The following is an 11,868-nucleotide window of genomic DNA, read 5'->3' as shown; positions in this document are numbered from 1 at the left end:
GTAAAATAATATAGATTGATTTTTATTATTTAGGTTCTCCTGTACATAAATTACTATGTTGTTTTCCAAAATTTGGTCTACATGATTTTGCGCCTTCCACTGATGCTTTGCATCAAGAGTTATGCTATTCATACAGTACTAGTACTAGGCGGTTACCCGTATTTGGCGGTTCTCGGCTGTCGCGATTATCTGGCTGAGGGTGAGTTTACTCACCAAGTTTTATGCCCAAAGGACATTTTTTACTAATTTGACCTCAGATGACCCCTTGTGACCTCGAAATGACATTCCAAAATTTGGCTCTAAATGTTGACTGTACCCACCACGTTTCATGCCCATACGACAGTTTTTAGTAATCTGACCTTGGATGACCCCAGATGACCCTAAAATGGCCCTCCAAAAATTTGACTCTAAAAGTTGACTGTACCCACCAAGTTTCATGCCCATACGACATTTGTTACTAATGTGACCTCAGATGACCCCTGGGTGATCCCGGATGACCCCAAAATGACCGTCCAAATATTTGACTCTAAAAGTTGACTGTACCCACCAACTTTCATGCCCATACCACAGTTTTTACTAATTTGACCTCAGATGACCCCTGGATGACCTCAGGTGATCTTGGCCCACTACATTACGTTTGGGTTTTGGAAAGAACCTTCTGTTAAATCAAGCATGACTCAATTACAAATCTCTACATCCCTTTCTTCTTGTCTATTGATATTTTGAATAGTGTTTATCTTTCCCTAATAGATAGCGCCCTGATCGATTCTTCCTGCATATCAATATGCTTCATTTACATTACATTACAGAGATCGGACACTAATCCCTACCATAACAAACCATGTATAGACTCTACATGCAAATACAGGTGATATAACAGGTCTATATTACAGGATTAGATTAGTAAACTATGATCTATTTGCAAGTATTATATTGATTGAGCAGGAAAGATGTGATACTATTTTTTTGTATAGTAGTCTAGTTGCCGGCGTCAGGTACATGTATACATAGATTTTTTTTAATGATGATGACATGTATGATGCAAACTCATAGGTGTTGTGCGCTTGGCAAGTTGGGAGGGGTGGGGTTCAAAATGACCCCATAGGATTATAAAATCAAAATTTCAATTGCTCAAATACCTCTTTCAAATATATCAAATTATTTACATAAATAAACAAAATAAATACATAAATAAATAAATAAATAAATAAACGAAAAAAATAGAACAAATTGTAGCGTAGCATTAAAATCATAAATATCACCATTGCTGGCAGGAGGACTCGAACCAACTATATTGACATTAGCAGTCTGATGCTCTACCATTGAGCTATGACAGCATCTAGTGATGAGGGTCGAGCTTTTAGCTTATACGGTGTTTGTCTGTGATAATGCCGCCTCGTGAAAGAAATAAATATAAAATCTCAATTTTTATTTTAAATTTATTTGATAATTTTCTAACCTATATTTTCTTTAGAGCAGGGACAAATATTTCCCCTTTTATCCAATTTGACCGCTAAATAAGAATCTATATACCTCTTTTATTACTAATTTAATTCCGCGATTTGTTCCATTAAGCAATATCAAAGATTAATGTCAAGCATCGCACAACAGATATTTAGTTGGCTTAGTAGTCTTGCACAGTGCTTTTTAACCGCGAGGTACCGAGATCGATTCCCACCGCTGCCTACAATTGTTTTAAAGACTGGTAAAGCGGAGTTATAACTTGTTAAACTTTGCTCCTTCCGTAAAAGGGTATATTATTTTGGCACTACATTATTTCTTTTTTTCCACATTGCAGGTATTAAATATCAAATGGTCATAATTGGCGTTCACTTCAAATCATCCCCAACTGAACGAGGTTCAGGAATGTCCTCTCTTGAACAGGATTTAGCCTGTATAAGCTTATTATCCTCTTCAATAATAGGATTAAAGATTGGTGCTTGACTGGAATTACGTGCTAGTGTCATTGGTTATTGTTAAAAGGTCATAAGGTGTGTAATTGCAATATCTCCTCTGAATAGGAAAGACTCTCTACATCGAACCATGGACGCTGATGGTTCGCAATACTGTTATTAGCTGTTATTTAGGGGGAGGTATCTTCCAACCCCAAATTCAAATGAACCGAAACAAACTTGTTCTGTCTGAGGTCCAGATGCACCCACCCACCAAGTTTGAGGAACGTGCGATCGACCCCAGTCTCCGAAAAAATTAGTTTTTACTAATTTGACCTCAGATGACCCCTGGGTGACCTTGACCCACTAACCAATACAAACTTGTTCCCTCTAAGGTCAAGATGCACCTATACCCTCCAAGTAGCATGCCCATATGACAGTTTTTACTAATTTGACCCCTAGATGACCTCTGGTGACCTTGACCCACTAACCAATACAAACTTGTTCTATCCCGGGCAAAGATGTTTTATTACTTTAGTAAAACCTATATACGCTGATGCCTATACTGATGCACGGCAGTGAACGTAACCGTTCCGGCTGAAATCCAGAAATGACGTCATTTGTTCTGGTGCTGCCACTTCCGGGTAACGCGGGAGAAGGACGTGCCTTTTGCAAACAAAATGGCCGACTCATCCCGGCCCCTTTCCAGCGAAAATACAGCTTATTTAGCCAATGTGAACATGGGGTCATCGGTTATAATATTTTCCTATCATATTGGACTAACACGTCAGCTACATGGTATTTCACGATATAACAGTAATAAAAAGAAAACTGCAAACGTTCGTTCGTCAGATGTTTGACGAAGTGACCAGCTCTAATGACGTCATGATGTAAACAACGTCCGGGTCGTTAATAATTAATTAGGTAAACCCAAATATGGAAACCTCCAAACCTATGCAAATTAGGTGTTCGACGAATCAAAATACGATCAGCCCACCTCCAAACTTATGCAAATGAGTTCAGGCGGTTACGTGAACATGTACAGTAGTTCGGCTCTTGTGAATACCGACCTTTGTGGTCCCGGGTCAAGAAGCACTCACCCGCGTTGACCCTTGGATGACCTCGGGTGACCTTGACCCACTAACCAATACAAGCTTGATCTGTATGGGGTCAAGATGCACCCACCCACCAAGTTTGAGGAACGTGCGACCCCTAGTCTCCGAGAAAATAGGAGGACAGACACACAGACACACACAGATAGACAACAGATAGACGATGCGTATTATTATATAAATTTAGATGTAATCAGTAGACAAATACAATCTGGACATTTTCATTTTTAGTCTTTTTCATAGGCCTAGTAATTGTTCGGATATTTACGAGCTTTTACGTATTATATAGGCCTACGCCGTGCTGTATTATTTACCTACAAAAACTGACCCAATACTGCACCGATAGCGCTGAGCTGTTCGGGAATTCGACATAAACGATGGAAAAGACTATCGTGTATAAATCATGCATCAACAATAAAAACGAATAGACCTTAAATTGTCAAGCTATATATTAAAACTCTCTTATCATTTTTATACAAGTTAATTAGGCTACTACCAACTACTTTATATATGTCGCTTAATAAAACGCCATAAACGCATATAATTATACTTATTATACATGTACTAGTATTTGATTCCTGATTATTCAAGTCTGCTTTCATGTATCCACAACGCATCCAATCTCCTCTCTGGACCAGACGCATTCGTTTTTAAGGATTTTTATTTTTGAAAATATTTCACGCTCAGACCAAAATTTTCTGATCTGTTGCTTCAAATAGCATTTGGATAAATTTCAAGGGATCCAGGAAGACCTTCGACCTCGTGGCGTCTAACTGACGGCGATAACGCCAGAACCCTACATGATCTATCCCCCGAGAGTATTATTTTTATCAATACAGAATATATGTCACGGGAAGACAGTGGTCATCTGTTCAAATGATTGTTCGCTCCTTTTAAATAGGTCACGCAAACCATAGACCATTTAAAACATGCCCCAACAGGCTTTGGGATATCCGTAAAAGAATAGTACGTGATGATTGATAAATCACAGATCAGCTAGAACCAAACGGCATACATCTGTTTGATCTGTTACACCCAGCGTAAACCTACGCTAACATTGATCAAAATTCCACAAATATTTTCCCTACTCTTACCGCGTGTCCACACCTAGTCTACTCCTAGCAGTACCTGCATTAACAACGATTGAATGATAGTAGTAGTTAGGGGAAAAAGTTCACTTTGGTGACCACTCTCTGGCTAGCGGCAGGTTCGTTTTGCATACCTGCATACTGCATATTTTTAGAGTTTCTTTGTGGCGAGTTGTAAGCATCAAATGTTGCATGATTGGGCATATATCGTAAACAAAATATAAACACTTTTGTTTGATCCTTGGGCAGACATCTCAAAATTTGTGAGAGATGCTAATTAGATTGCATGACTGTACAATGCTCTGTGTCATGAGTGTGAATTAATTTTCTGGGTGTTTGTATATGATCAGTCTAAAATGATTCAGTCAGCATCACCTTAACATAAACTATTTTATTTAACACATGTCTGTCCTTGCCTCCTTGGCAAATATACAACAAAATACGCATTGTTTATTTAGATTAGTGATATCATATCCCATAATGCCTATCTTTGGATGGTCTATGCTTTTTACCCTGGTACAGGTATAAGGTGGAATGTCACACTGAATGATGGGACATACTATGAAATCCAGATTTATTCGAGATATAGTTTGTATTCAAAATCTAGCAGTAAACCTGAGCCCTAACATTTGGTGAAGGGGGAGAGGGGTATAATTAACCAGAGGAAAAGTTAGTATCATAGGCCTATTAATAGGGAACACAGGAACGTGGTATGGTAATTTTTGTATATGGATGAGTGTTCATAAAACTATAAATGAGGTAGGGTTTTTGTTTTTACTTCAATGTAAAATTTGCATTGTTAGTAGTTTCAGTCTTTTCCTACAGAATTAGAAAGGAGCATAGGCAGGCCCCTTTTCTTTTCTTTTTCAAAATACGAGATTATGAAGGATAAATCCCTTAAAGTACTGCAAAACAATGTACGAAGCCTTCCTAAAGCAGGCCTAAAGCATTCCAAAATAATTTAAAAATTAAAAAAAGCTGACAAATCTCACAAATCTCAGAGGGAGAGTACGAGAACCAAAACGTTGATTTTTTTCGGCCTACAATGGTGCCATGTAATTCATAAATAGTAAACATTTGGTGACCCCTTTTTGTTATTCAATTCTCATAGTTAGTTCCTGTTTAATTTATAGGTTGATAACAAATGATACAATACATTGCTTGTTTGCAATGATACATTTTTATTCATAAAAATAGGAAATGGTACTGGATAAACCATACACATGTATGGATAGTGTTTAAAGTCTGTTTGGATAATTATGTAGCCTTGGGGAAGTCCAGTAAAACTGTTAAGGTGACAGTGCATCTACTACATATCTTGGGGTGTTTTTTATTTTCAAGTTATTTTAACGAAGTAAAACACACTCATTAACCTAACAAAATGAAAAATATCAACAAATTAAACGGAAGTGCACACCCATCCACCCTCTCTAGCTCTCCATGCACGCCACCACCACAAAGCTCGTACCATGCAACATCTCCAAAACATGCTCTCCAAATAAAGTAGCTTTAATATATTTTATATACTCGCCACTAAGAAACTCTAAAAATATGCAGTATGCAGGTATGCAAAACGAACCTGCCGCTCTGGCTAGTAAGGTTTGACGATTGATTCGACTTCTATGGACCATTTAGAAAAAAATAGCCACCATGTCCCTCGCGAAAATCCCGGCATTTTTCGCTAGAGGCCAAAATCCAAAATGGCCGCCACCACCATTTTGAAAATTTAAGTTTTGAACCAGAGCACCTATAATCATGCACAAAGACACTTTTTCGGATATGTCGAGTACAAGGATTCCGATTCTGACATTAGTTTGACATTACGGCATCATTTTCACCCAGAAATCCAAGATGGTGGCCGGCACCATCTTGAAAAAATTTAGTTTTGAACAAGAGGACCTTAAATCGTGTACAAAGACACTTTTTGGATAAGTCGACCACAAGGATTTCAAATTTGACATTACTTTGACATTACGAACTCATATTTACCCAGAAATCCAAGATGGTGGCCGCCGGCGCCATCTTGAAAAAAATAAGTTTTGAACCAGATTACGTAAAATCGTGTACAAAGACACTTTTTCCGGTAAGTCGACCCCAAGAAATCCGAATCTGACATTAATTTGACATTACAAAATAATTTTTGCCCAGAAATCCAAGATGGCCCCATTTGGGAGAGCGTAAATGTGATTTTTGAATGAAAGCAGAAGCATAAATGTGTCATTTCCGCCTTATCTGGGGTTCATGTCCCTTATATGGGGTTTAAACGGCCTTATCTTGGGTTTACATCCCTTATCTAGGGATAAGGCGCCTTACCTGTGGTTTAGACGGCCTTATCCTGGGTTTACGTTCCTTACTGGCTAAGATGCCTTAACTTAGCATATCGCAGTCTAAACCCAGATAATGCATCTAAACCCCAGATAATGCGCCGTAACCCCAGATAAGAGACGTAGACCGTCGATAAAGCAGTCCAACCCCCAAATAAGGCGCTTTAACCCTAAATGAGGAACATAAACCTAAGATAAGGCATCTAAACCCCGCATAAGGTGCCCAAACTCTAGATACGGGTCGTTAACCCCAGATAAGGGTCGTAAACCTCAGATAAGACATCTAAACCCAAGATAAGGCGCCTTAACCCCAGATAAGAGACGTAAACTCAGATATGACAGTTTAAACCCCCGATAAGGCGCCGTAACCCCAGATAAGGGACGTACACCTCAGATAAACCAGTCCCAACCCCAAATGAGGCGCCTTAACCATAAATAAGGAACATAAACCTAATATAAGAGAAGTAAACCCCAGACGGCGCCTTATCTGGGGTTTAGACTGCCATATCTGAGTTTACGTCTCTTATCTGGGGTTAAGGCGCCTTATCTTGGGTTTAGATGCCTTATCTGAGGTTTACGACCTTTATCTGGGGTTAACAACCCTTATCTAGAGTTAAGGCACCTTATGTGGGGTTTAGATGCCTTTTCTGGGGTTTATGTTCCTTATTTAGGGTTAAGGCGCCTTATTTGGGGTTTAGACTGCTTTATCTGGGGTCTACGTCGCTTATCTGGGGTTATGGCGCATCATCTGGGGTTTATATGCCTTATCTGGGTTTAGACTGCGATATGCTAAGGTTAAGGCATCTTAGCCACAGGTAAGGAACGTAAACCCAGGATAAGGCCGTCTAAACCACAGATAAGGCGCCTTATCCCTAGATAAGGGATGTAAACCCAAGATAAGGCAGTTGAAACCCCATATAAGAGACATGAACCCCAGATAAGGCGGAAATGACACACTTATGCTTCTGCTCTCATTCAAAATCACATTTACGCTCTACCAAATGGGGCCATCTTGGATTTCTGGGCAAAAATTATTTCGGCGTCCCAAGGGAACCAAATTTGAGTGACTCTTGGTTGTTTTGATAAAAACGATAGAATAGGAGCTCAACATTACAAATCTGTTCAGAAAATGTTCCGAATCGAATGTACATGGGCAATAGGCCCTCGGAACAATATCATGGCCGGAACTGGTAAGGAGGCGAGAGTGTCGGCTGAAATTCGGGATGGCGCTGTTCAGGAGTTCGTATCTTTTAAGCTTGTCTCAACTTGTCCCAAAAAGTCATATTTAAATAAAAGTTTAATCTTTATTTAAGACGTTGATTCGATCAAAATATTAAAAATGTTGTTACATGGGGTAGAAAAACAAACTTACTTTCTTGTATTTTCCCGTGTATTTCAATGGGACGATTATTTAGTGGTGTGCGCCCTTCGAAGACTCATTTTTAAATGCTATGGACATGATTAATACCTGATTTTAAGTGCCAAAAGTTGAGATTTTTGTCTGAAACTGATGTCTTTGCAAAGAAAAAAGATCTGTTTTCTATTTCTGTCTACAAATACGCGATTTCATTCTTAAACATACGAGAAATTTGCTTCAAAACACAAGTTCCCGTCGAATTGACAATTTAAGACCGGGCTATAGAAATTGAGCTATTTTGGCCACAATATCATAGAAGTGGTCACTTTTGATTATCTCGGTGCAGAAAAAATGAAACATCTTTGGAATTATGTTGATGCAAAATGTAATTATAAGATCAAAACTCAATTATAACCGTTTTGAAAATAATCACGGAACCTTTAATTGGGTCTCAATAGACATTTAAAGTCAAAGTATACTATATTACGGCCTAATGGTGGAAAAATGATGGCATTTTTTATTATATGACCAAATATTCAATTCCCAAGAGAGAAATTTATCAAACAATTCTAATGATGGGGGTTCTTAATTTTAGATCTTGCAAAAATAATACACGCAACTGGGAAATTTAACATTTTAGAGTGTCAAATTGACGTTATATCTACCCATACCCTCCCCTAACCTTTAGGCACATGCCTATTTGCACGTCCTTATATTATGCATGATATAAGAGTGGGGGGTGAAATGATGACATGTCGCTTTTCGGTCATGTTATATTTGTGATTGTACATATTTTTAGTAAACAAAGTCACTTTCCTGATGTTAATGGGATTATAAATACAGTTTAACATGGTCAAAATGTTGTTTTGGCCCTTGAATGCCGAAACTTGCGAAAAGTATCATATTTTTCACCCAGTCCCAGCTTGTTTGGAGCCCTGTTTTATAACTTTAGAGCGACTAGCGATAAAAAGCAATTACACTTTTGTAGGATGTTGACCACTGATTCCAAAAATAAAGAATATCAAAAATATTTTTCTTAGAAGAGTGCACTACACTAAATCCTTCCGCATTTGGTGTAACCCTTCATAGTTCCGGTAAAAAATAGCGCCTATGCGAAATATATCGGCGTCCCAAGGGAACCAAATTTGAGTGACTCTTGGTTGTTTTGATAAAAACGATAGAATAGGAGCTCAACATTACAAATCTGTTCAGAAAATGTTCCGAATCGAATGTACATGGGCAATAGGCCCTCGGAACAATATCATGGCCGGAACTGGTAAGGAGGCGAGAGTGTCGGCTGAAATTCGGGATGGCGCTGTTCAGGAGTTCGTATCTTTTAAGCTTGTCTCAACTTGTCCCAAAAAATCATATTTAAATAAAAGTTTAATCTTTATTTAAGACGTTGATTCGATCAAAATATTAAAAATGTTGTTACATGGGGTAGAAAAACAAACTTACTTTCTTGTATTTTCCCGTGTATTTCAATGGGACGATTATTTAGTGGTGTGCGCCCTACATGCATCAGCCTAGCCAGGTGGTGTATGACGTGCAGTCCCTAAATTCAGTAAATTTCATCGTCAACCGTGTAATTGAATGGGATTATTTTGAAATTTTAAAACGCTTGAAATATCACAAACAAATAGGCCTATGTTGATAAATAATATAAATACAAGCTAAAACCGTTGGGGTTCGATAATGAACCCCACAAAACTAACCGAGTATGGAAAATGCCATACGGCCGGGCGGTTTCGCGAGTTGCCGGCGCGATCATGTCATCCGCCGCCTGAGCCTAGCCTGCCTGTAGTCCGAATAATCAGACCCAGAACAAAATATTAATTTCTGACATGATCGTGTACTGGGTCTGAACTGTTTCCATATGAAATCTTGATGGCAAATTGGACAATAGAAGCACATGGTTCTACGTGACAGCTTTTTAATCCCTATTCAGGTTACGTGAATCACGCTATTGTGGACCGTCCTTCTGATACTTCAGTGTTTGGACACGCGGAACGGTTTTTTGTCTACCTCTCTGTTACGTTTGTAAACAAACCAGGAGGTCGAAATCGTCCTCCTCGCCGAATACGAAAGTCAGCGTAATAGTACGGCACTAGCCTGCATGTAGAACATATGAGAATCAGAACAGAAATGTCACTTTGCTTTCTGAGTTGGGAGTCAAGACCTGATGGTAAAGGTATACTGAAATAAGATTTTCATCCAGCTACATGTATGAAGAAAAATTAATAAATTAAGAAGAAGTCAAAGCAATTAAATTGCTCTGCGCTGGGCCCGTATCATCCGTATGGCCTGTCGTGGTGCAAAACATAACAGTCTGCCAGTGCACTGCATAAGCAGTCTACTCTACATGTACAATATATTCATGAGGCTGAGTTCACATAGAAGTATACAGTATTCGCTATACGAAATACGCTCATTCGATCAGGCTGAGTTCATATATGAGTATACTATGTGAACTCAGCCTGATCGAATGAGCGATATTCAGATAGCTTAATAGCTTAGTATGTCAGTTTACCCATTTTCTTCGTCTTATCAAATGCTTGTAACTTTACTTCTTGAGGTCACATTGCATTTAATGAGGTGTCATAATGTGCAGAATTAGACAGTGCATCTATTAAAAAAATGAATTTGCCCACATATGGTTTAGGTTTTTAAAATTTGGACGGTATACGCTGCACTAAAATCGAACACGCGCGATTCCCACTATACTATACTATACGCAGGTATACGGCCTTTTCGAATAGCTCTTACATGTATGTGACCCGGTACTATGAAATTACCTTGCTCGATTTAATCTATACGCGTGCACCTGCAAAACGTGCATCGTATACCCGAATACTATACTTCTATGCGATCGTAGCCTTATGTGACCCGGTACTATGAAATTGCCTTGCTCGATTGAACTAATATACGCGTGCACCTGTAAAACGTGCACCGTATACCCGAATAGTATACTTCTATGTGAACGCAGCCTGATGATGACTATAATTCATGCATTATATGCAGCTACACAACTTCGATGTCCATCATTTCTATTCGCCATGTTCATTCAAGTGATCGGTTATTGGTAGAGATTTGCATATCATGATGCATGAATGTGCACCAATACTTTAGCTTGCTCGGCTTTGTGTAAAGTTTGGCAATACCCTAGCCGTATAGTATAACAACAGTTGTATTAACCGCTTTTAAGGCCAGGTGCTTTAAAAGACACTGCAGTCAAAATATGGGAACTGTTTCTTTGAATTAACCATTTGAATACAAAGGCAAGTTCCTATTCACTACTTGCACGGTTCGCCATTATGCATTATTATGTTTTGATGGATCCAAGTTGTGATAATATTGGATCCAAAACATAATAATGATAATATTATTGGTCTCGCTATGAGTTGTAAAATATTGGACTCGACTCACGTCTCGTCCAATATTTTAAAACTCATAGCTCGAATTCAATAAATATGGGCTCAACCGATCCAATTTTATATCACAATGTGCGCGGATAGAGCCTCACACTGGCAGCATGCATGAATATGGGAAGCGAACCAGTCATATTTCATTGTGTGTAAAGGTATGTGATTATTCCTTTCATGTGATGTCAGATATTGTCAGTTTGAGGCTCTCCTTGTACATAAAATGTCGGAACCATGCAAGTAGTGAATATAAAATGTGTGTTAGATTACAGAACCTACAGGTATGAAATCAAGAACACTTCTCGTTCATATCATTTTTTAAAAGTTGAAATGGAATTGCATACATGCTCTGGTGTGCAAAATCGCCAGGACTCCAAATTAGCACCTGTCCGTTGGCAAAAACCAAGTTTAAAATATTTCAAAAGCACAAATTATACATAATTTTGTTCTGCCATATTCTTTGAACTTAATATTATTGACTTTATCATCAAAACCTTTTTGACATTGGTCTTGATGATTGTCGGCAGTGAAAATTCGACTCGACACTCAGCAGCCCTGGAGAATTGTGGAAAAAATGGGTAAAAACACACAAGAGATTGTGAAACTGATTACCCCCTTTTTTCAATCCACCACCTTGCACACATATTGACCCAGATTTATGCTCCATAGCCAC

Source organism: Amphiura filiformis, unplaced genomic scaffold (genome assembly GCF_039555335.1).
Source record: "Amphiura filiformis unplaced genomic scaffold, Afil_fr2py scaffold_53, whole genome shotgun sequence".
Lineage (NCBI taxonomy): Eukaryota > Metazoa > Echinodermata > Ophiuroidea > Amphilepidida > Amphiuridae > Amphiura > Amphiura filiformis.
This window is presented reverse-complemented; position numbering follows the sequence as displayed.